Genomic DNA, 24,317 nt, shown 5'->3' with positions numbered 1-24,317 from the left:
TCGATGACGTCTTTGACAACAGCCGACATTTTGGCAGGTGTACGCCTTTGATTTTGAAGTCACAAATGCAACGAGACAGTGCTGCGAAAGGAAATTTGAAACCTTGGTACGCAGGGCATATGCAGAAAGGTAACAAACACACATACACGCGCACACACATACACACAGGTCCACACATACACATGCACCGACACACACGCTTTAAAAACTAACACCGTCACGTAACAAACATATGACCGACATCAGAAGTTATCGATAGGGGATATTAATAAACAACAGGCGAAGTAGCATACCTCTGTCCCTCTGTTATTTGACCTGGAATAGAGCATGGATTCCACTTAGAATTTAAGCAACCACCTTTATCTCTTTTTATGTCACTAATTAAATCTCAAGCGATCGGTGCCAAGACAATGTTCTGGAACAGCATATTTGCTCAGCTGTTGTAAGTGCGCATGACGTTTGCACTCAATACACCGATGGAGGACCGCCGAGAACTGATGTACTGAGCATAAGCGTCTCACATGTTTGAGACAGCCCAGAAAATCTGCTATTGCAGAATACACTGAGGTGACAAAAGTCGTGGAATACTTCCTAATACCGTGTCTGGCTCTCTTTTGCCCTGCGTAGTGCAGTAACTCGATGTGGCATGGACTCAACAAGATGTTAGAAGTCCCTTGCAGAAATATTGAGCTATGCTGCCTCTACAGTCTGCCATAACTGCGGATGTATTGTCGGTGCAGGATTTTCTTCGCGAACTGACCTCTCTATTATGTACCACCTGTGGCCAAATCATTTGCTCGAATTGTCCAGAATGTTCTCCAAATCAGTTGCGAACGACTGTGGCCTGGTGACATGCCGCACTGTCATTCATAAAAATCTCATCGCTGTTTGAGAACATGAAGTCAATGAATGCAAATGGTCTCCAGGTAGCCGAACATCACCATTTCCAGTCAGTGATAGGTTCAGCTGGACAAGAGGACTCAGTCCATCCCACACCAATACGGAGCCATCAGCGACTTGCACAGTGTCTTGTTGGCAACTTGGTTTCATGGCTTCGTGGGGTCTGCGCCACACTTGAACCCTACCATCAGCTCTTACCAACTGAAATCGGGACTCATCTGACCAAGCCACCGAGCGAGGTGGCGCAGTGGTTAGCACACTGGACTCGCATTCGGGAGGACGACGGTTCAGTCTCGGGTCCGGCCATCCTGATTTAGGTTTTCCGTGATTTCCCTAAATCGCTCCAGGCAAATGCCGGGATGGCTCCCTTGAAAGGGAATGGCCGACTTCCTTCCCCGTTCTTCCCCAATCCGGCGAGACCGATGACCTTGCAGTCCGGTCTCCTCCACCTAACAACCCAACCCCAACCAAGCCGCTGTTTTCCAGTCGTCTAGGGTCCAACCAATACGGTCACGAGCCCATGAAAGGCGCTACAGGCGATGTTGTGCTGTTAGCTAAGACACTTGTGTCGGCCGTTTGCTTCCACAGCCTATTAACGCCACATTTCGCCTCACTGTCACAACGCTTGCCGTACGTTCCATACTGATTTCTGCGGTTATTTCACGTAGTGCCCCTTGTCTGTTAACACTGTCAACTGTATGCAAACGCCGCTGCTCTCGGTCTTTAAATGAAGGTTGTCGGCCACTGCTTTGTCCGTACTGGAGGGGTGGGGGTAATGCCTAAAATTTGGTATTCTCGGCACACTCTTGATACTGTGGATCTCGAAATATTGTATTCCTTGTATTCCCTAACGATCTCCGAAATGGAATGTCCCATGCGACTAACTAACTATAATTCCGCATTCAACGTCTGTTAATTACCGTCGTGCGACCATAATCACTTCGGAAACCTTCTCACATGAATCACCTGAGTAAAAAAGACAGCTGCGCAAATGCACTGCCCTTTTATACCTTGCGCAATTGGTACTATCGTCTTTTTTATATGTACATACTGCTATTCCACGACTCTTTCACACCTCAGTGTATTGCCTTCTCATTGGTCAGCCTATGGAATAATGCCAACACGACGAATCTGGCACTCACTTCCTGTCATTGAGATAGTGTTATTAAGAAATCAGTTGAGATTATATTAACTAGTGACGTTATAAGTGGAGATGGAGGATTTTGTTTGAATTATACATGGAATACTGCTCTGATCAAACAAGAGAGGGACAGAGTTAATGGCACCTCCCCCGTTGGTTTTTAATATTCACGATCGATAATGTCTAACGTTGGTCAACGTCGGTTGCGTGGTGGTGTCAGTGTTTACAGTGTGTGTGTGTGTGTGTGTGTGTGTGTGTGTGTGTGTGTGTGTTATCTTTCCGGAATTGCACTGCAAACCGAGGTTTTAAATTCCCTTGCACAGTGCTTACTTTCTGCTGTTTTGCCTCGAAAATGGCAGGGTGTTCACCTGCCGCAATATCGGCGGTTGTCGTTGACGTCACCCGGCTGCATTCCCTAAGTTATTTAAACGCTCCACCGTTGTTTTTACTTTTCTATTGAGTACTGTTTTCGGTAAACATGAGACACCTTTGAAAACTAGTCAAGAACGATTTATGCACTGGACGAAGAGCAGTCATACCGTTTAAATAATCGCTTCGAAACACTAAATTACGTAATTAGCTTTTTTTGCTTGTTTCTAGGTACAAGCGTGCTCAAAAGCATCCGAACGACCTGAATTGCATTTAGCCTGATTCGCATGCAACCCACATAACGCAGCTGTCTAGCAGGTCCTCTAATCGCTCCTTGGTACAGTCGTTTGACTATTGAAAATGCTTCCAACAAGTCACCACTAGATAACTCTGCTCTGTATCGCAATAACTCAAGATGTAAGTAATACCACGGTACTACAAATATCAGGGGAACACCTCACAGTTAAGACTGTCTTGAAGGCTTGTAAGCTCACATTTATTGCAATAAATGACATACTTGAAATGAAATGTTACCACTCTCGTTATTACGTCAGATGGGTAATGCACGTAGTAAGTTCGTCGTATTCATGATTTTCTCTTCAAAGTAACATACCATACTTGTTATTTAACACAAAATGACATTAGAAATTGAAGTTATTCACGAGCAGCTAGTTGAGAATATGTACGAACTTCAAATGACACGACGAACCGTCTCGTTCTGTATATGGATTCAAACTCAGGTCATGAAGACTAAGATTTCGTGACTGACGGAAACTAACAGTCATTCCTGACTAGGCATACAGAGAGTGATATATCTCGATTTTAGACAGTATCAGTTAGCAACTATCAAGTTTATATCACATAACGTAAACATTTTTAACGGACGCGAATTCCTACCCAGCATCTATTGTCTCTGTTAACGAACTACGAGAAATGTTAAATATTGCTACCACACACGTAACTTACTTGAAATGCTGTGAGGTAAAGCTTTGTGTTGGACAGGGATTCGAACCCAGAGCCTAATCGGATTTTCTCGGCAGTAGCTAGATGATTTAACTGAAATGACGAGACAAAATATTAATTTTTTCCTTCCCAGGTCTACAACCAGTCACCTATCGCTGTTATATTCTAGGGAAAACGAACGTTACATATGCGTTTGTTACACCAGCAGCGACATGTGACCATGTTTGAACTAGAAATAATATGGCGAAGAGTTCAGTGCTGACTGGGAATCGAACCCCACACACATCGTTGTTGACTAAACACTAAGAGATATCAGCTACCGAATTTTTCTCCACCAGCAGCTCGGAATAACATCCTTGAACTTACAGTGATCTCTCAAATAGTTTTGTGTCTCACTGGGAGTCAAAAACGTCAGATATCGTTAGTGCTGACAACGACTGAAAATGCATTAAAAATCAAAATTATTATCCACCAGCAGACAGGTGTTCTCATGCTAGAGCTTGATAATACATAATTAAAACTTTAGTGCCGGCCAGGATTCGAAGTCATTCACGCGCAATATGTGGAGATGTTGAGGAATCTGCAGTTTTGAACAAACAACAAAATGTAGTCGAGCTGTATTGTCACAAAGGAATCAAATTCCGCGTTAAGGGCGGTCTGAGTTGCATTCCAAGTTCAGAATCAATTTTATCGACATACAGAAGCTCAAATAAAAGATGGAATAAGTATCCTGTGAACCTACATGGCGTTTGTTTCGTCACTAGAAATAAATAACTAGTATAAGAAAGTTCCTTATCTTTATTTTACAATTGCCATTCCCCACTTTGGCCCATATAAACAAATACTCATCAGCATTTAATTTCTTCTTCTTCCTCGTAGACAAAATAAATGGCATGCTGGGAACCAATGTACCATAAGGCTGTTTAGCCAACAGTCCTGTAGTCAAAGCAATACTCAAAGTCTTCCAAGCAATAATATTGGCATCTGTAAATGCTTCAAGGGCACCATAGTGTGCGAGATTGCCCCAAACAACAGCCAGTGCCAGCCATGTACTGCCTCCAAACACTGCTTGCACATCACAAGCGAAGTTCAGACGCAATCCACGAAAGACATTGGGACCTCCAATTAATTGCTGTTTTTTAAACTGTCCAGCCAAGTCAATATCAATTGCTTTTAAGCGCCGATACACAGGTACACTGCGCCGCCAGCGACGACGGTAACCTAGACGTCGCAAAGGCATTGCTGAGGCACGTTAACACAAGCGAACGTAACATTGCTTAGAAGACTTGGAGTATTGCTGAGACTACAGGACTGTTGGCTAAACAGCCTTATGGTACATTGGTTCCCAGCATGCCATTTATTTTGTCTACGAGGAAGAAGAAGAAATTAAATGCTGATGAGTATTTGTTTATATGGGCCTCAGCAGTGCCTTTGCGACGTCTAGGCTACCGTCGTCGCTGGCGGGGCAGTGAACCTGTGTATCGGAGCTTAAAAGCAATTGATATTGACTTGGCTGGACAGTTTAATAAACAGCAATTAATTGGAGGTGGCAATGTGTTTCGTGGACTGTGTCTGAACTTCACTTGTGATGTGCAAGCAGTGTTTGGAAGCAGTACATGGCTGACACTGGCTGTTGTTTGGGGCAGTCTCGCACACTATGGTGGCCTTGAAGCATTTCCAGATGCCAGTATTATTGCTTGGAAGACATTTCGCCACTCCTGACTTTATTGTGGTTCAACCTCATGTCTACTTGGTAGAGAAGGAATATCATGTTTAATGTCAATTTCATACCACAATGTCATTATACATTCTTCTTTTGGTGTAGCCAGAAGAGAATAGAATCTGTCTGTCCCTATTAAAAATCATCGGCAGGAGTCGGAATCGAACCCAGACCATCATCATAAAAAACTTTCATCAATACAACAGACCACCAAATTCTCTTCAGTAAGACTCATTTCCCTATCATAACACCATTGCGGCATACTCGATAAGAATTCTGAAACACAGGATCCCTGTAGTGGTTTGCAGCATGTTCAGTACATACATTTACTTGGTTGACCAAATCGCTATGAACTAGCTGCCTCGGCTACCCAGTGCATACATTCGACTCTATTTTGTAATCACCGAAATAAAATCATGTAACTGCAACCTACACAGAACTACCAGCAGTGTAGGATTTAGAAATTTAAATAGGGAGTGTTCCTTTCCATTTGAGCTACTCTACTGCGCTATCTGTTTGTCGAGAACGTCGTGCAGTGCAAAAGATAAGCTGGAACTGCCTGTCTCTCAGAAGTCTAGATCCGGTCATATGCAATATCTCACAGCGCTGTGGAATGCGGAAGTTCTGGAGGACTTGTTGTTGACTTCTGGAGTTGATGTAGCCCCATGACAGTTCGTAGTGTAACGGTAAGCGTGGTGCACCATAGATAAGACATCGCGAGTTCCATTTTATTCGCTGCTACATTTTTAAAACGCAATACTGCTGTCTGCTGACGTTATCAATTTAATGGAACTTTGAACTTAATTCCCTTCACTTCCCAACCCAAAATAGCCGCATGTGAAAAAGGACTAACTTTTGCGACATTTTGTTCTTATCAGGCTTAATAGACGGCCAGGCAGCAGATTCATCTCGAATTTTTTGTATTATGTATGGGGAGAGCGCATCGTGCCAAAATAGTGAGAAATTTTTTTTATACATTAGCTGTCATCTGGTAGTGGCATTTTATTCTTCTTCAAACCTTGTTTGACAGCTTTAACTCAGAACAAGTTTTCTACATGCATGTAATCAATAAACTGCATGTGCATTGTCAAACTGTTATAGATAACATCAGAGAATTCACGTATACCGTTGATGATTAATTTCTCTCTCATGTTTAGTATTGTTTTAACATCACTAAGAGAAACCTTACTAAAATTTTGCACTGTATTATAAGAAATGAAATAAAACTACCCACGATAACCTTACGACGAAAGTCCTTTTTTTAATAAAACTGAGTATCTGCACACAAGCGCGCCTCTATCGGCACTAATTAGTAAAATACTACTCACTTAGATTTCGATTGGATCTGTGTTTAATTGGTATGCTGTGTCATACTCAACAGGTATGCAAATGTGGCATTCCATAAATAAAGTTATGTATTTCTAGAAACCCTAAATTTGTCAGCAGCAGAAAGAGTCGTTACCTGTTGTGCAGCATTGTAAGTTTTTCACCATTGCAGTATGAGCTGAAAGTATTTTCTTGCGATTTCCTTATCGATGTTTGATATGACTGCTTGTAGCTCTTTCACAGACTTGATAAAAGCTTTATAGTCAGTGAGACTGGAGCCGCGAACCATAACAGACGCTTTTTCACAGGTCAGCACGTCACCAAAGAGCTAGCGAAGAGGTATGTGTTGTGCCTCCGTCTGACGATTTCAGTAGTGGCTAGAACTCGTAAACCGCTATTTAAAGGACGAGATTAGTTGCGATTTCCACGTGCAACGACTTTTCTGGGCTGAAAATCGAAAATTTACAATCTTTTGTTACAACTCAAGCGATAATAACTCAGACTATTCAATGGAAATGACAGGAAAAATCAAGTGAACTTTGAGGCTTAATTCCGTGCATACCAGGAAGTAACTCGTCGTTCACAGAGCTGCCAAACATACCTTGCCTTGTTGCCAAATCTCAATTACAGTACCAGCAGGAGGAAGACGAACCGATGTGATCCTACAGCGGGCTGGGTAGTGACCATAGCTGGCGTCTCAATGACGCGGCTTCCACAGCCTGGAACAAGTGGTGGTGGTGGTTAGTGTTTAACGTCCCGGCGACAACGAGGTCATTAGAGACGGAGCGCAAGCTCGGGTTAGGGAATGATTGGGAAGGAAATCGGCCGTGCCCTTTCAAAGGAACCATCCCGGCATTTGCCTGAAACGATTTAGGGAAATCACAGAAAACCTAAATCAGTATGACTGGAGACGGGATTGAACCGTCGTCCTCCCGAATGCGAGTCCAGTGTGCTAACCACTGCGCCACCTTGCTCGGTGCTGGAATAAGTAATGCCCCTGATACGCATTTCTGTAAATAGGTTTAGTTACTAATAATACTCAGAACTCACTGAAAACTAAGCATCATAAATCAGGAACTCAGCCGGCCGCGGTGGTCTAGCGGTTCTAGGCGCTTAGTCCGGAACCGCGCGACTGCTACGGTCGCAGGTTCGAATCCCTCCTCGGGCATGAATGTGTGTGATGTCCTTAGGTTTAAGTAGTTCTAAGTTCTAGGGGACTGATGACCACAGATGTTAAGTCCCATAGTGCTCAGAGCCATTTGAACCATCAGAAACTCTCGTAGTTGTTTCTATATTTCTTTCGTAACTGTACTCATCACTAAGAAACTCATTCACGGACGTTTTCGTGCCTCGCCGATAGTCGAGCACACCAAACAAACATAAATAAAAAAGAATGTGTGTGTGTGTGTGTGTGTGTGTGTGTGTGTGTGAGAGAGAGAGAGAGAGAGAGAAATAAAAAAGAATGAGAGAGAGGGTAAAAAATTATTTAACTACCGTGGTTTCTGCTTGGCATTAAAATTAAGGATGTCTCGTTTGTGCCTGCGTTGGTTCTTGCGTGTCCCTTAGGAGACCTTACTTTTGGGATTATCCTCGTACACGTGTGTGTAAACGCCTTCCGATGCCCACTCAAGGAAGACAAGGATACACAGTCTAGCTTCAACATTATAAATACGCCTCAGTTTGTGGATGAACTTAGACTTAGGTTGATAATCATTTTGAATATTTAGCAGTGCTGTACCCACTTGTGTTAAACTCGTTTTCAACCAATGATTCCCACAGCTACAGGAACAATACTTGTGATACCTCTTAGACAAAATACTTACGCAGTGCTATCACACGAAAAGATCAACCTGACACAAACTGTGGGAAGTTTGTTTTACAACCTTTGTACCTGGATAAAGAGCATTTCCTATTTGAGATATCTGTGAACGTTGCTGCATAAGACGATTTAAGAAGAAACTATATTCCTTCAGCTACACCAATGTTTAAAGAAATCATCTTAGTGGCACTAAATCGTGGTCTGTGAAGCGTTTACCAGGCGTACTCTGCCGCATTTCACTGGATGGAAGGCAAAAAGCTTACTGAAAAATTTCACAGAAGGAAAAGGGGGACGAAATGTCTCCCACTGGAAGGTCATGTTGCTTTATTTAAATGATTACAAAATCAGGTAAAACGAACAGTGAGGTTGTCAGTATAAGCACATTACTGCTATCAGTATGATGTTGCACTGCCCAGGGCCTGTAATGATAAAGGGCCCGTTTAGGTCAGGCATATTGTATACAGAAGTGGAAGAGAGAGAGCACCATTAAATTCTACAATCCGTATGCATTGGATACACACAGAAATTACTGAGTGATTTGCACGTTTTCCGGTGAGAAAGAGCACTGGGAAACAGTCTTCGTTACATTAGGTTACTTAAACTGGTGTCACCCTGAGCTAGAATTTATGGTCAGCGACTAAGTGTAAGGACAATGAGTCGGATACGAGTTTTGCAACTGTGAAATACTTTCCTACATTATAGAAGCGAATATTAAATTTGAACTAATATTTCGAAAATTTTGAACTTGGATAGCTTAGAATGAAAATCTTTCTGTTTATTACAAAGGAAAACAATTGATATTCTAAAACATTCTCTGTCATACACAACTTGAAACAGCTCACGTCGACCAAATGATATGGAAGACCTGACAGCAACGTATATCGGAAAGCAGTAAGATCCCTTGGCTTTTGGTTTGGCAGTATTCGACAGCCATTTCTAGGCGAAAGTAAATGAAGAGAGGCAGCGCGTTTTTGTTATCAAGTAACGTCTTCATCAAACAATTTAGTTTTAATATAATCTACGAGTAATTGCTGATGTTTGATGTTGTTGTTGTGGTCTTCAGTCCTGAGACTCGTTTGATGCAGCTCTCCATGCTACTCTATCCTGTGCAACCTTCTTCATCTCCCAGTACCTACTGCAACCTACATCCTTCTGAATCTGCTTAGTGTATTGATCTCTTGGTCTCCCTCTACGATTTTTACCCCCCAGGCTGCCCTATAATGCTAAATTTGTGATCCCTTGATGCCTCAAAACATGTCCTACCAACCGATCCCTTCTTCTAGTCAAGTTGTGCCACAAAGTTCTCTTCTCCGCAATCCTATTCAATACCTCCTCATTAGTTACGTGATCCACCCACCTTATCTTCAGCATTCTTCTGTAGCACCACATTTCGAAAGCTTCTATTCTCTTCTTGTCCAAACTGGTTATCGTCCATGTTTCACTTCCATACATGGCTACACTCCATACAAATACTTTCAGAAACGACTTCCTGACACTTAAATCTATACTCGATGTTAACAAATTTCTCTTCTTCAGAAACGATTTCCTTGCCATTGCCAGTCTACACTTTACATCCTCTCTACTTCGACCATCATCAGTTATTTTACTCCCTAAATAGCAAAACTCCTTTACTACTTTAAGTGTCTCATTTCCTAATCTAATTCCCTCAGCATCACCCGACTTAATTCGACTAAATTCCATTATCCTCGTTTTGCTTTTGTTGATGTTCATCTTATATCCTCCTTTCAAGACACTGTCCATTCCGTTCAACTGCTCTTCCAAGTCCTTTGCTGTTTCTGACAGAATTACAATGTCATCGGCGAACCTCAAAGTTTTTACTTCTTCTCCATGAATTTTAATACCTAGTCCGAATTTTTCTTTTGTTTCCTTTACTGCTTGCTCAATATACAGATTGCATAACATCGTGGAGAGGCTAAAACCCTGTCTCACTCCTTTCCCAACCACTGCTTCCCTTTCATGCCCCTCGATTCTTATTACTGCCATCTGGTTTCTGTACAGATTGTAAATAGCCTTTCGCTCCCTCTATTTTACCCCTGCCACCTTTAGAATTTGAAATAGAGTATTCCAGTTAACGTTGTCAAAAGCTTTCTCTAAGTCTACAAATGCTTGAAACGTAGGTTTGCCTTTTCTTAATCTTTCTTCTAAGATAAGTCGTAAGGTTAGTATTGCCTCACGTGTTCGAACATTTCTACGGAAACCAAACTGATCTTCCCCGAGGTCCGCTTCCACCAGTTTTTCCATTCGTCTCTAAAGAATTCGCGTTAGTATTTTGCAGCTGTGACTTATTAAACTGATAGTTCGGTAATTTTCACATCTGTCAACACCTGCTTTCTTTATGATTGTAATTATTATATTCTTCTTGAAGTCTGTGGGTATTTCGCCTGTCTCATACATCTTGCTCACCAGATGGTAGATTTTTGTCATGACTGGCTCTCCCAAGGCCATCAGTAGTTCTAATGGAATGTTGTCTACTCCCGGGGCCTTGTTTCGACTCAGGTCTTTCAGTGCTCTGTCAAACTCTTAACGCAGTATCTTATCTCCCATTTCATCTTCATCTACATCCTCTTCCATTTCCGTAATATTGTCCTCAAGTACATCGCTCTTGTATAAACCCTCTATATACTCCTTCCACCTTTCTGCCTTCCCTTCTTTGCTTAGAACTGGGTTGCCATCTGAGCTCTTGATATTCATACAAGTGGTTCTCTTCTCTCCAAAGGTCTCTTTAATTTTCCTGTAGGCAGTATCTATCTTATCCCTAGTGAGACAAGCCTCTATATCCTTACATTTGTCCTCTAGCCATCCCTGCTTAGCCATTTTGCACTTCCTGTCGATCTCATTTTTGAGACGTTTGTATTCCTTTTTGCGTGCTTCATTTAGTGCGTTTTTATATTTTCTCCTTTCATCAATTAAATTCAATATTTCTTCTGTTACCCAAGGATTTCTATTAGCCCTCGTCTTTTTACCTACTTGATCCTCTGCTGCCTTCACTACTTCATCTCTCAGAGCTACCCATTCTTCTTCTACTGTATTTCTTTCCCCCATTCCTGTCAATTGTTACCTTATGCGCTCCCTGAAACTCTGTACAATCTCTGGTTTAGTCAGTTTATTCAGGTCCCATCTCCTTAATTTCCCACCTTTTTACAGTTTCTTCAGTTTTAATCTACAGTTCGTAACCAGAAGATTGTGGTCAGAGTCCACATCTGCCCCTGGAAATGTCTTACAATTTAAAATCTGGTTCCTAAATCTCTGTCTTACCATTATATAATCTATCTGATACCTTTTAGTATACAACCTTCTTTTATGATTCTTGAACCAAGTGTTAGCTATGATTAAGTTATGCTCTGTGCAAAATTCTACAAGGCGGCTTCCTCTTTCATTTCTTCCCCCCAATCCATATTCACCTACTATGTTTCCTTCTCTCCCTTTTCCTACTGACGAATTCCAGTCACCCATGACTATTAAATTTTCGTCTCCCTTCACTACCTGAATAATTTCTTTTATCTCGTCATACATTTCATCAATTTCTTCATCATCTGCAGAGCTAGTTGGCATATAAACTTGTACTACTGTAGTAGGCATGGGCTTTGTGTCTATCTTGCCACAATAATGCGTTCACTATGCTGTTTGTAGTAGCTAACCCGCAGTCCTATTTTTTTATTCATTATTAAACCTACTCCTGCATTACCCCTATTTGATTTTGTATTTATAACCCTGTAATCACCTGACCAAAAGTCTTGTTCCTCCTGCCACCGAACTTCACTAATTCCCACTATATCTAACTTTAACCTATCCATTTCCCTTTTTAAATTTTCTAACCTACCTGCCCGATTAAGGGATCTGACATTCCACGCTCCGATCCGTAGAACGCCAGTTTTCTTTCTCCTGATAACGACGTCCTCTTGAGTAGCCCCGCCCGGAGATCCGAATGGGGGACTATTTTACCTCCGGAATGTTTTACCCAAGAGGACGCCATCATCATTTAATCATACAGCAAAGCTGGATGTCCTCGGGAAAAATTACGGCTGTAGTTTCCCCTTGCTTTCAGCCGTTCGCAGTACCAGCACAGCAAGGCCGTTTTGGTTAATGTTACAAGGCCAGATCAGTCAATCATCCAGACTGTTGCCCCTACAACTACTGAAAAAGCTGCTGCCCCTCTTCAGGAACCACATGTTTGTCTGGCCTCTCGACAGATACCCCTCTGTTGTGGTTGCACCTACGGTACGGCCATCTGTATCGCTGATGCACGCAAGCCTCCCCACCAACGGCAAGGTCCATGGTTCATGGGGGAAGTGATGTTTGATACTAACATGAAAAGGATTCCGTAGACAGGGAAAGAACCTGTTCTTGGGCAACTACTTCTATAATGACCAAAAGGCCTTAAATGATCTTCAAGCACATGTGTTCCAGCACCGATATGAAGAAAATGATAGTAATAATGACGGTAATAATCGAATTATCCGGTAAATTCACACTTCACAGTGGATTTTCTCGAACTAAGAAATTTCCTGAATTAGTGAAAATTTCAGAATGGCTTCACATCGAGGCTATGATGCCTAGAAAAGTCTTTACATCCTGCTGATGTGAGAATAGTATAATCTCCGTGTCAGAAGTTTGCTTCTACTTAACCATTTAATAGACTTGCATTTTTTCCATCGTGACTTATTTTGTAAGCTAAGCACATCATCTGTTACAGCAGACTCCTGGGCCTGGGAAATGTGGCCATAATGGTCTGGTTGAACGAACGATCACAAGTGCAAAGCGTGGGTTCAGGCATTTACTTTTAAGAGGAGCAAACACATTTACTTTACCTCTGGTAACCTCAAGAGGAAGACGTTATAATCCCCATTAAACATCACGTTCCTTCATTCCCAACTGGACAGAGCCGGTTTACTTTGGGAAATGACGTAGGCGGAGGTCATGGTAAACAGAAATACTGTCGCCAGTAAACTTACTTACATTAGAAAATTTTAGTTTATTTGATGAACCGATAGCCACTTGAAGTAACAGGGCTTTTATTTTACTTGTACTTGATTGAACTAGAGACGTTGAAAAATTTGATGCTGGACTGTGATTCGAATTCGTATCTCCTCTTTCGAGGACCTGAATATCTCGGAACACGATAGCTCAATCTTTTCGTTCCTATCCCAGAGACTGCAATCTTCTCTACGTCTCCTCCAAAGGTAAATATGTGGGTCCGAATCTTGATCCAGTACAAAAATATTCATAATTTCTTTTCAAGCCCTATCACGTGCACACCGGCCTGCTAATGAAAATTAGTGTGCATTTTTAATGTCTGTTCATGTGTTGCCTGGCCGGGGTGACCGAGCATTTCTAGGCGCTAGAGTCTGGAACCGCGCGAACGTTACGGTCGCAGGTTCGAATCCTGCCTCGGGAATGGATGTGTGTTATGTCCTTAAGTTAGTTAGGTTTAAGTAGTTCTAAGTTCTAGGGGACTGATGACCTCAGAAGTTAAGTCCCATAGTGCTCAGAGCCATTTGAACCATTTTTTTTGTTCATGTGTTGCCAACAATTTCTGGTCAAACACGCACACATCTTACTGTTGGTGAGTAAGCAATTGATACTTAAGTTATATTCGTGGACGATAAAGAAGAACGATAGGAGTGCGGTTCGATTGTCACTCAGGCATAAAATTTGGTATCCTTTAGATTCAAACTCCTAGCGGCTAGTAAGAACAATGTCGTGCGACGAGGGCCTCCAGTCGGGTAGACCGCTCGCCTGGTGCAAGTCTTTCGACTTGACGCCACGTCAGCGACTTGCGCGTCGATGGGGATGAAATGATGATTAGGACAACACAACTCCCAGTCCCTGAGCGGAGGAAATCTCCGATCCAGCCGGGAATCGAACCCGGGCCCTTAGGATTGAGAGTCTATCGCGCTGACCACTCAGCTACCGGGGGCGGACTAGCAGCTGGTAAGAAAAATCGATATGTAACATTTGATTTTACTTAGTTAACAATCTGATTACGTGTTGGGTTCGCTTCTCCGACATAGAACTTCACCTCATGCGCTTCATCTTTAAATGCATACCCATTTTGTTACTTCTGAATGGAGGTATATCAGACATCTTCCGTGGTTAGTTAACAGGGATGAAAGGGTCTTGATAGGAGTCCCGGTTGATTACAAAAACTGACGTCTTTAATCTTCAAGTTTAGATTTGGTTACTGATATTGGCGAAAATTTCCGTAATTCATGACTTTTCACAGCTAGTCAGCAATGTGATATGATATGATATGATGAGATTAGATTAATACTTGTTCCATAGATCATGAATACAACATTTTGTAATGATGTATACCGGTATTCAATTTAATTACAATAATTTTTTATCCTCTTTCTCATTCTTTTTTATTTCTCTCTCCCTCCCTCTCTCTCCCTCCCCCTCTCCCTCTCCCTCTCCCTCTCCCTCTCCCTCTCCCTCTCCCTCCCCCTCCCCCTCCCCCTCCCCCTCTCCCTCTCCCTCTCCCTCTCCCTCTCCCTCTCCCTCTCCCTCTCCCTCTCCCTCTCCCTCTCCCTCTCCCTCTCCCTCTCCCTCTCCCTCTCCCTCTCCCTCTCCCTCTCCCTCTCCCTCTCCCTCTCCCTCTCCCTCTCCCTCTCCCTCTCCCTCTCCCTCTCCCTCTCCCTCTCCCTCTCCCTCTCCCTCTCCCTCTCCCTCTCCCTCTCCCTCTCCCTCTCCCTCTCCCTCACACTCACACTCACACTCACACTCACAACACTCACACTCACACTCACACTCACACTCTCACTCTCACTCACTCACACACACACACACACACACACACACACACACACACATTCTTTTTTATTTTTATTTGTTTGGTGTGATCGACTATCGACTAGGCACGAAAACGTCCGTGAATGAGTTTCTTAGTTTTGAGTACTGTTACGAAATATAGAAACAACAATGAGAGTTACTGATTTATGAAGCTTAGTTTGCAGTCAGCTCTGAGTATTATTAGTAACTGCGCCCCAGTCCCTAAACCTAGTTACAGAAATGCTTATCAGAGGCATTACGTATCCAGGCCGTAGCAGCCGTGTCTGAGTCGCCAGCTACGATCACTTCCCAGCCCACTGTAGGATCACATCGGTTCGTCTTCCTCCTGCTGGTACTGTAATTGAGATTTGGCAACAAGGCAAGGTATGTTTGGCAGCTCTGTGAACGACGAGTTACTTCCTGGTATGCACGGAATTAAGCCTCAAAGTTCACTTGATTTTTCCTGTCATTTCCATTGAATAGTCTGAGTTATTATCGCTTGAGTTGTAACAAAAGATTGTAAATTTTCGATTTTCAGCCCAGAAAAGTCGTTGCACGTGGAAATCGCAACTAATCTCGTCCTTTAAATAGCGGTTTACGAGTTCTAGCCACTACTGAAATCGTCAGACGGAGGCACAACACATACCTCTTCGCTAGCTCTTTGGTGACGTGCTGACCTGTGAAAAAGCGTCTGTTATGGTTCGCGGCTCCAGTCTCACTGACTATAAAGCTTTTATCAAGTCTGTGAAAGAGCTACAAGCAGTCATATCAAACATCGATAAGGAAATCGCAAGAAAATACTTTCAGCTCATACTGCAATGGTGAAAACTTACAATGCTGCACAACAGGTAACGACTCTTTCTGCTGCTGACAAATTTAGGGTTTCTAGAAATACATAACTTTATTTATGGAATGCCACATTTGCATACCTGTTGAGTATGACACAGCATACCAATTAAACACAGATCCAATCGAAATCTAAGTGAGTAGTATTTTACTAATTAGTGCCGATAGAGGCGCGCTTGTGTGCAGATACGCAGTTTTATTAAAACAAGGACTTTCGTCGTAAGGTTATTGTGGGTAGTTTTATTTCATTTCTTATAATACAGTGCCCAATTTTAGTAAGGTTTCTCTTAGTGTTGTTAAAACAATACTAAACATGAGAGAGTAATTAATCATCAATGATATACGTGAATTCTCTGATGTTATCTATAACAGTCTGACAATGCACATGCAGTTAATTGATTACGTGCATGTAGAAAACTTGTTCTGAGTTAAAGCTGTCAAACAAGGTTTGAAGACGAATAAAATGCCACTACCAGACGACAGCTAATGTAGAAAATACTTTTCTCACTATTTTGGCACGATGCGCTCTCCCCATACATAATACAAAAGCTTCGAGATGGATCTGCTGCCTGGCTGTCTATTAAGCGTGAAAAGAACACAATGTCGCAGAAGTTAGCCGTTTTTCCACATGTGGCTATTTTGGGTTGGGAAGTGTAGGGAATTATGTTGAAAGCTCCATTAAATTGATAACGTCAGCAGACAGCAGTATTGCGTTTTAAAAATGTAGCAGCTAATGAAATGGAACTCACGATGTCTTATCTATAGTGCACCACGCTTACCGTTACACTACGAGCTGTCATGTGGCTACATCAACTCCAGAAGTCAACAACAAGTCCTCAAGAACTTCCGCATTCCACAGCGCTGAGATATATTGCATATGACCAGATCTAGACTTCTGAGAGACAGACAATTCCAACTTATCTTTTGCACTGCACGACGTTCTCGACAAACAGATAGCGCAATAGAGTAGCTAAAATGGAAAGGTACACTTCCTATTTAAATTTCTGCAGTTCTGTGTAGGTGGCAGTTACATGATTTTATTTCGGTGATTACAAAATAGAGTCGAATGTATGCACTGGGTAGCTGAGGCAGCTAGTGCACGGCGATTCGGTCAACCAAGTAAATGAATGTACTGAACATGCTGCAAACCACTACATGAAGCCTGTGTGTCAGAAGTCTCATGTCATGATAGGAAAATGAGTCGAAAAGAAGGGGATTTGGTGGTCTGTTGGTTTGATAAGAGTATCATATTCTTATGGTCTGGGTTCGATTCCATCTTCTGCCCATGATTTTTGATAGGGGGAGACAGATTCTATTCTCTTCTGGCTACGCCAAATGAAGAAGGTATAATGACATTGTGGTCTGAAATTCACATTAAACATGATATTCCCTCTCTACCAAGTAGACGTGAGGTTGAACCACAATAAAGTTAGGGGTGCCGAAATGTGGGAACTATCATCAGTAATCTTTCTTATACCAGTTAGTTATTTCTTGTGACGAAACAAACGCTATGTAGGGCCACAGGACACTTATTCCATCTTTCATTTGAGCCGTCTCTAATGACCTCGTTGTCGACGGGACGTTACACACTAATCTCCTCCTCCTCCTTTTCATTTGAGCTTCTGTATGTCGGTGTAATTGGTTCTGAACGCGGAATGCAACTCAGACCGCCCTTTACGCGGAATTTGATCCATTCGTGACAATAGAGCCCGACCACAATTTGTTGTTTGTACAAAACTGCAGATTCCTCAACATCTCCACATACTGCGCGTGAATGGGTTCGAATCCTGGCGCAGCACTAAAGTATTCATTATGTATTATCAAGCTCTAGCATGAGAACACCTATCTGCTGGTGGATAATAATTTTGATTTTTAATGCATTTTCAGTCGTTGTCAGCACTAACGATATCTGACGTTTTTGACTCCCAGTGAGACACAACGATATGTGTGGGGTTCGATTCCCAGTCAGCACTGAACTCTTCGTCATTTTATTTCTAGTTCAAACATGCTCACATGTCGCTGCTGGTGTAACAAACCCACATTTAACGTTCGTTTTCTATAGAATATAACAGCAATAGGTGCCGGTTTGGAGTCGTGGGACGGAAAAAATTAATGTTTCGTCTCGTCATTTCAGTTTTAACATCTAGCTACTGCCGAGAAAATCCGGTATGTCACAGTTGATTGTGCTTCGATAACAATCCGATTGGGTTCTGGGTTCGAATCCCTGTCCAACACAAAGCTTTACCTCGCGGCATTTCAAGTAAGTTACTTGCGAAGAAGCAATATTTAACATCTCTCGTAGTTCGTTAACAGGGACAATAGATGATGGGTAGGAATTCGCGCCCGTTAAAAAGTTTACGTTATGTAATTTAAAGTTGATATTTGCTAACTGATAATGTCTAAAATCGAGGTATATCACTCTCTGTATGCCTAGTCAGGAATGACTGTTAGTTTCCGTCAGTCACGAAATCTTAGTCTTCATGACCTGAGTTTGAATCCATATGCAGAACGAGACGGTTCGTCGTGTCATTTGAAGTTCATACATATTCTCAACTAGCTTTTCGTGAATAACTTAAATGTGTAATGTTATTTTGTGTTAAATAATAAGTACGGTATGTTGCTTTGAAGAGGAAATCATGAATACGACGAACTTACTACGTGCATTACCTATCTGACGTAATAACGAGAGTGGTAACATTTCATTTCAAGTATGTCATTTACTGCAATAAATGTGAGCTCACAAGCCTTCAGGACAGTCTTAACCGTGAGAAGGTGTTCCCTGATATTAGTAGTATCGTGGTATTACTTTACATCTTGAGTTATTGCTATACAGAGCAGAGTTATCTAGTGGTGACTTGTTGGAACCATTTTCAATAGCCAAACGACTGTACCAAGGAGCGATTAGAAGACCTGCTAGACAGCTGCGTTATGTGGGTTGCATGCGCATCAGGCGAAATGCAATTCAGCTCGTTCGGATACTTTTGAGCATGACTGTACATGTCTGCAGTTCCGGTGTGCAGAGAAATCCCAGAGTCACAGTGCCGTAGCGCGCAGCCTGAGAGCTAAAACAATATTGCGCAACCCATTTATAATAAACTGGAGATGGACTGCGCCATTATGTTATTTTACCTCTAGAACTGTGGCGCTGCCCTGTGGAGCTTGTATTTCAGTGTGTACCAGAGCTGTATACTTACACGTCCAAACAAGCAAAAAATTAAATATGTCGGACTGAAAAAAAAAAACAGTACAGTACAAGATAAATAGATAGCTTTAAGAGATGAAGTAGGGAAGCCGCTAGAGGACCACACAGGTAAAAAGACAAGGCCTAGCTGAAATCCGTGGATAACTCAAGAGGTACTGCATTTATCTGAAGAAAGGAGAAAATACGAAAATGCAGCAAATGAAGCATGCGAAAGAGAATATAGACATAAAAAATGAGATTGAGCGAAAGTGCAAAATGGCTAAGCAGGAATGGCTACAGGGCAAATGCAAGGCTGTAGAAGCAAACAGAACTATGGGTAAGACAGATGCTCTCTATAGGAATATTAAAGAGACCTTTTCAGTAAAGAGTTGTAACTGTATGAACATTAAGACTCCAGATAACCAGTACTAAGTAACGAAAAGAAATCTGAAAGGTGGAAATGATATGTAGAAAGTCCACATCAAAGGAATAAATTTGAGGACAATGTTATACAAAGATAAGAGGAAATGGGGAAGATGAGATGAGAGATATGATACCGCAAGAAGAATTTGGCAGAGCACTGAAAGACCTATGTGGAAACAAGACCCCTCGAGTAGAAGACACTCCCTCAGAAATATTAAGATCATTGGGAGAGCGAGACATGACAAAACTATACATCGTGGTGTGCCAGGATATTTGAGACAGACGAAATCTCATCACAGCTCAGGAAGACTGTAATAATTCGAACTCGAAAAAAAAAAAGCATGTGCTGACAGGTGTGAGTATTAACGAGCCATCGCTGTCGTATGTCATTGTTGCAAAACAACGACACGAATTATTTGCGGAAGAATGGAAAACTGGAGGAAGCCGACCTTGGGGGAAATCAGTTTTGGTTCCGGAGAAATGTACGAACACATGAGGTGGTAATGACTGTACGACTTATCCTAAAAGATATGTTGTGGAAGCGGGAAACTACATTTCTAACGTCTGCAGATTTAAATCAAGTTTTCGACAATGCGGACTGTATTTTACTCTTAAATTTAGAAGATAGCAGGGATAAAATACAGAGAGTGAAAGGTTGTTTATAACTTGGACAAGAACTACAAGGGTGGAAGGACGCATATGGTAAGCCATAGTTGAGAAGGTGTGAGACAGGGTTGTTGCCTATCCCCAACGTTATTAAGTATGCACACTGAGCAAGCTATGAAAAAACAAAGGGGAAAGTTCAGGGAGCAGAAATAAAAACATTTTGGTTAGCCGATGAAGTTACTAATAGTAGATGAGTTTTGCTATTTGATTAGCAAAATAACTCATGATTCCGAACCAGAGAAGATATAAAATGCATACTGGCAATAGGAAAAGCATTTCTGAATAAGAGGAATATCAATTTAAATGTTAGGAAGCGCTTTTAAAAAAAAAACAGGTGTGGGCTGTAGCCTTGCAAAGAGATGAAACATGGACGACAAACAGTTGAGACAAGGAGAGAATAGAAGCTTTTAAAATTTGATGCTACAGAAGAATGATGAAGATTAGATGGGTAGATCAGTTTACTGAATCGAACTGAAGAGGAGAGAAATTTGTGGCACAACCTGACTAAAAGAAGGGATTGGTTGATAGGACACATCCTGAGGAATAAATATATCACCAATTTGATTGTGGAGGGAAACGTGGGGTGCTAAAATTGTTGAAGGAGACCAAGGGATGAATACTGTAAGTAGATTAAAATGGATAGAGTTTGCATTAATTAGGCATATATGGAGAGACTCACACAAGATACACTAGCACGGAGCATCCAGTCCACAACAACAGAAAACTTATTTTTTCGAGACGATAATTCGAACCTTATTAAGATACCTCGTAAATGGCTATAATAGCCAGGCAGTTCCTCACGTCGACTTACATCGTTAATTATCTGTTTGATATTATGATATACAACCACCGACAGACGTAATTCAGTGGAATACGAAATGTAATTTCCTCAATGTTTCAAACTTTGCCAAGTTTCGGCCTCAAGCTTGGCTCTCGCCTCCTGATGTAAAGTATCAGGAAGTTTCATTACAAAGTACATTCCGTTATAGACTGCAGAAATATCTGAAACGTATACAAATAAACGCAACACATGTGAGTTCAGGAAATATTCGTGAACATATGTTTTGGAGAGTCACGATCTCTCTAGCTGGGTCTTAATATGGGAGCAAGACTGAGTTGCTACCGGTTTTATAACTTCCTACGAGAATCTTACGAAGTATGCGTGAAAAAAACTCTAATTGTGGTACGATAATCAAGGAAGGACTGGAATGGTAGCTGAAAGGATGATATTGAGCTTGTGTATAATAATAACTATTTGCTACGCAGTTTATACATTATGACCGAAAAACGATACAGGGATCTCCTACATCCATTGTCTTACTCAAACAAAGCTCACTCAAAACTTTCCTTCTTGGAACATAGACGAACTGCATCATGCATTACTTTCTAGTCATACGTTCTGTCGTAGCTACCTACTTCCAAAAATTCGGCAGGTTGCCTTTTCCTCCTTTCTCTCCAGCCATTATTCTCCTCTGTAGTTATCTCTGTGTTAAAATGCTAATACACCTTCACAACTAACATTGATAACTCTGAAGCCTAAGTACACTATCTCATCATAAGTATCTGGACATCCCTATGTAATGCAGAATTGACTGGTAGTAGACAGGAGGGGCGCACCCGCTACTACAAAAGGAGGCGTTGAGGATTTTATTGCGCTAATAGAAGCAGTAAGTTAATACCAGACAGGATAGATCAGGAGTGCTCGGGGAATTTGAACGCTGGTTAGTCACTGGATGCCGCTTGTGTACCAAATTAGGCACGGACATTTCAACCTTTCCAATGTTTCCCTGGTCAACTTTCGGTAATGTGCAAAGCAACATCCACAGCTAAATCGTCCAACATTGCGAGAAATAGTTGTAAGAATCGCATGAAGTCAGCGGTATTATGAATCGTGATTTCCAATCTGCTACAATCAATCCAGCTAGGACAATGCGGATAAGGAGTTAAAAAGACTGGGATACAGTGGTCGAACAGCTCTACATAAACACTCATACGCTTGAGGTGGTGTTCAGTGCGACGCCACTGAACACTGGATGACTGGAAATGAGTGCGGGGTAGCCGCGCGGTCTTGGGCGCCTTGCCACGGTTCGCTCGGCTTTCTCCGTCGGAGGTTCTAGTCCTCCCTCGGGCATGTGTGTGTGTGTGTGTGTGTGTGTGTGTTTTGTCCTCAGCGTAAGTTAGTATAAGTTAGATTACATAGTATGTAAGCCTATGGACCGATGACCTCAGCAGTTTGGTCCCATAGGAACTTACCACAAATTTCAGTTTTCCGATGGAAGGTTTTGGGTTTTTCGAATACCTGGTGAACGTGACCTGCCGTAATGTTTGACGCCAACAGAGAAGTACGGAGGAAGTGATGTTATGGTATGGGGATGTTTTCCTGTTTAGTGTCCTCGTTGGTTGGTTGTTTAGTTTGGGGGGGGGGGGGAGGTGACCAGGTGACCAAACAGCGAAGTCATCGGCCCCATCGGATTAGGGAAGGATGGAGAAGGAGCTCGGCCGTGCAATTTCAAAGGAACCATCCTGGCATTCGCCTGAAGCGATTTAGAAAAATCGTGGAATACCTAAAGCAGGATGGCCGGACGCGGGTTTGAACCGTCAACCCTCCACAATGCGAATCCAGAGTGCTAACCACTGCGCCACCTTGCTCGGTTGTTTAGGATGTGGTTCCCTTATTGCGCTTTAGAAAACGCTAAATGTGGAAGGATATGAACACATTCTACAGTACTGTGTTCTGTGTACAGCAGAGGGACAGTTCGGAGACGATGGTTCTTTGTATCACCATGACAATGCACCCTGTCATAAAGCATCATCTGTGAGGCAATGGTTTGTGGGCAGTGAAGTACTTGAAACGGACTGGTCTGCGCAGAGTCCCGACCTGAACCGAACGGAATGCCTTCGCGATGATACCAGCGCCCAACACCATTAACGTATCTAGTTTTGGCCCTTGAGGAAGAATGGGCTGCCATTCCTCCATAGACATTCAGGCACGCCAGGAGAGTTCAAGCCATCACAGGAGCGAAGGGTGCACAAACCCCAAACTGAAGTCCATTAATAGGAGTCTGGATTCGTTTGATCGGATAGTCTATTTCTTCGTTAAATTATGCCACGTCGCCAGCGAACTTTAGCACTTATATCTGATCCCCTTCCACTTTTCATCCTCTTCCGAAATTTTCCTTCACTTCTTTTATTACTTCGACGTCATACAATTTGACAAACCCTGCTAAGCTGCAATTTTGTGTTACACCCTTCTTAACATTATTCATCTGTCCTTGTACTTTAGACCTGTTGATTCTGTCGGTACCTTTCCCCTTCCTGAAGCTTAACTGATCTTCGTGCAGTTGTCGTTACTTTTTCTTTTCGGTGAAGGCAACAATAACATGTTTTCGTGGAGCTGGGAACATCTCCAAGTTAAATTCATTTAAATACTGTCGCAAACTGGATGTTGTCTTTCTGAGTGCAGCTAATTTATCAGATAAAGAGATTTATCGCAGTTTCATTAAGAGGTGCTTTAAGGTAATCAAGAGGAAAATATTTACTGGTTAATTATTCGATCACACGCACTGTGTTAACTATACACATGTATCTTTTAACAATCTAGAAGGTTCTTTGTATCTGTTGACGGGGAAGGGGCGGGGAGGTGGACAATAGCGGTAAAGTGAATGAGTAATAAAATGAAAACGTAAGACTTTTCGAGCGCAAGATAACCACGTGGGGAAATGCAAGACCCCACTAAATACTGACTTCAGTTCTTCACAAGTGGCAGATGAAACGATGGTCACTTCCTTCTATATTTCAGAGACAGTCCAGTTCTATTAAACAAGATTTCAAGGAGTTACTGAATGTAAGAGTTTAAAATAGGGATCAAAGTAGACTGTGACTCTTACCTTCAGCAATAAGAGAATAAGGGTACACCTAATGCCCCAAAGATGAAAAATGTGATGAAATAAAACTTAAAGATAATAATATAAAATTTATGAAGGTGTGAGAACAGTTGGGAAAAAAATGAAAGAGGGTTTAACTAGAGCTGGCATTCGACCGCAGTGAAAAAAATTTGAAAACACTAATGGTGGAGAAAGGAGTGCAACAGAACAGTAGACGAATGATTAAATGTTTAAAAACTGGTAGAGGTATAAAAGCAAGACAAAATACTGCCAAGAAGAATATGAGT

General features: G+C 42.0%; 1 protein-coding gene across 1 annotated transcript in view; it reads right to left on the bottom strand.

Moving 5' to 3' along the window:
- LOC126252289 (uncharacterized) overlaps positions 1 to 24,317 on the bottom strand; it is a 485,958-nt gene that overhangs the window by 97,789 nt on the left and 363,852 nt on the right. The window lies entirely within an intron of this gene.

Source organism: Schistocerca nitens, chromosome 4 (assembly GCF_023898315.1).
Source record: "Schistocerca nitens isolate TAMUIC-IGC-003100 chromosome 4, iqSchNite1.1, whole genome shotgun sequence".
NCBI classification, from domain to species: domain Eukaryota; kingdom Metazoa; phylum Arthropoda; class Insecta; order Orthoptera; family Acrididae; genus Schistocerca; species Schistocerca nitens.
The sequence above is the reverse complement of the archived record's forward strand: the minus strand, read 5'-3'. Positions and strand labels throughout refer to the sequence as shown.